At 25.1% G+C, this 2,838-nt stretch overlaps 1 long non-coding RNA gene across 1 annotated transcript; it reads left to right on the top strand.

The window, feature by feature from the left end:
* On the top strand, positions 977 to 2,598 carry LOC110270978. Its single transcript, XR_002360841.1, has 2 exons — positions 977 to 1,234; positions 1,998 to 2,598. It is a non-coding gene; the product is annotated as an uncharacterized LOC110270978 (long non-coding RNA).

The following is a 2,838-nucleotide window of genomic DNA, read 5'->3' as shown; positions in this document are numbered from 1 at the left end:
TTAAGTATTTTTCTTAAAAAGAACACTCTTTTTTTTTCCAACAATATTTCTATTCAACAAAGTGAACGAAACATAAAAAAGCAGTTTGAGTATTTAATAAATAATGATATATACAAATTAATTTAAGCTTTGAATAGACCTTATTATCTCATATTTTTTAATATAAAAATACAAGGACCTTATAGTTTACCTTGATTATATTACACGTCCACGAAAGAGTCATCAAAAACACATTGAATTTCCTCATATCTTCCATTCTTCCAAACATGTATGTAGCTCCTCGTCCCACCATTGACACTAAACAAATCAGCAAAAAAATTACACATCACGGAATTTTATTGAAATTTGACTAGTAGAATAATAGAGTAGTATAGTAATTAATTTTAATTTAGAAGATAACTGAGTTATTTAGAGTTTAATTTATCTAATAAATATTCTTGCATGATTTCTAATAATAAATTCTTGTAATTAATCATTTTACCAAATAGAGGTACAATATGGTCCTAACTAAATAGAATTTAGGTTTTACTTAAGAGAATAATACCAGTAGTCAATCAATTACCTTTAAATGGGAATTGTCTTTCTTCTCTGCATATATATAAAATATTATTAAAAGTGACGAAGACTTTAAGCGTGTGTGTGTGATTGGCGTCGGTAAAAAAAGAAAATCAATAATAATAAAAAAAAATAATAACAACCCAAATAAAGGACTAACCCACGGCAAGACCATGTCAACATATTATTAGGTTTTTCTCTATATATATTTAAACATTTATTTAGGTCTATAATTTAATTTTCTATACGGTTTCCATGCACATAATGGTCAATATCTTTGTTTAAGTTCGTAAATTGCAATTCAAATACACGGTAATGCAAATGTAGTTTCCGATTTTCCATGTTAATTACTACCGAACGATTTAATAGCTTATCTTCTTAATGGCTCCCTATATATATGAGCATTCGAAAGCATTATATTGTCCTAAAACATAACCACGAAACAAGCTAATTAAGAATATATATTATATAGTTCCTCAATTCCTTGAGAAAAGTTATATTTTTTATTCCCAAAAATTTCCTTTATTATCAAAATGAGCAGCAAAAAAAGTGTTCAAGGTTCTCTTTGTCCCACAAGGCCTCCACCATCTCCGAGTCCTTCAGGCTCCGGGGGTAATAAGCCGAAGGCACCAACCACCAAGACCATATTTTATCCCAACAAAAATTGATTTCTTCAAAGGTAAGTATTTTATGCATAATAGTTCATTAGTATCTTAGTTTCTTAACAATTGATCTCAAATTTAACTTTTGGAAATTTAATAAAAAAAAAAAAGAAAAATCTTTATCGAAAGGTTTTTACTTATCCTTTATATAAGACTTCAAAGACTAGCTTAGATTTCACTAGTTGAATTTTTTATAATAAGATACAAATACAAGTAGCTCAACCCTCAGTGCAAAAAATAAAATAAAATAAAAACAGTAATGTTAGATAACTAATTTTTTTCAACTAATATTAGTCAATTTTTTAAAATTATTTTATTTATTTTAAAGTCTAAATCCTGAATTATAAACTTTTGATCCTAAATTCTAAAAGGTATAAGAAACAAACTTTTTGTTAGCTAATATTAACTAATTTTAGGGTTTATGTTTATAGTTTAAGATTTACGATTAAATATTTATGATTTAGAGTATAAAATTTAAGATAAACAAAGTCATTTTAAAAATGTTGGCTAATATTGGCTAAAAGAAATTAGTTTTCTAGTGTTACTTAATCCTAAATCATAAACTTAAATATTAAAGTTGGCTAAAATTAACTAACCAAAAATTAGTTTTCTATGATTTCTCAAATAAAAAATAAAAACAATAAGTAAATATTTAGATATAATTAAAATTTTCCATACGACCATACCCAGTTTTAAGGATAAAAAAATTGGCATTAAATTGGCTTGTTATATTTTAATTAAGTTTCTTGCTTATTTAGTTTCGATTTTAATTTCATGAAGGTGTATGTAGAAGAGCCAAAACTGGAAGGAATGATAATGCATGGCGAACAGAAGAAACGAAAGAATAAGTTAGGATTTATTTGGTTTGTATTTTCAATTTTTATGTTTATTTTTATTTTTAATATTTTTGTTTTTAAAATTTTATGGAAAAAAAAGTAAAACCATAAAATAAAAATTATTGTTTTTACTTTTTTTTCCCTTCACAAATTCATATAAAAACAGAAAATATTAAAAATAAAATGAAAAATTAAAACACATACCAAACCTACTCTAATCTTGATAGCTAGCTAGTTCAAATGATTCTTTTTCTTTTCTTATTCTTGTTATTTTTTATATTTTTATTTTTAGAAAACATAGTGTTTGCTTCCCTTTGTTTTCTTTCTTGTATTTAGGTTTCTCGGGGGTACGGTTTACTTTAATTTCAAGAGTTGGGGGGCATATATACTAGTGGATAGTCATAATAATAAAATAAAATTAAATATATTTAGTGTATGTCATGATTTGTTTTCTTTTGGTGTGTGTTCTTTGTAATATAGTGAAATGTAAATTTTAGTGAAAAAGTTATTGTGACAGTTTAATTATATATGATGAGTTCAATATATTTATATTCTTTATATGATGGTGGTTATTAACAAGCAAAATTTTATTTGTTTATTAGATTTATTTTACACAAGTTTTAATTATATTCCCATAGTTATATATTAAACATGTTTTTGTAAGCGTTAAAAAATATTCACACTGGCGTATTTAATCCTAATCGTTCTAATTAATCACTTTATTTTTCATAGATCAAACACAAATAAACTCCTCAGTAAACAAATGAAAGGGATCTCTACGTCGC

Source organism: Arachis ipaensis, chromosome B04 (assembly GCF_000816755.2).
Source record: "Arachis ipaensis cultivar K30076 chromosome B04, Araip1.1, whole genome shotgun sequence".
Classification (NCBI taxonomy): domain Eukaryota; kingdom Viridiplantae; phylum Streptophyta; class Magnoliopsida; order Fabales; family Fabaceae; genus Arachis; species Arachis ipaensis.
Note: the sequence above shows the minus strand (reverse complement) of the source record. Positions and strands in the feature narration are given on the sequence as shown.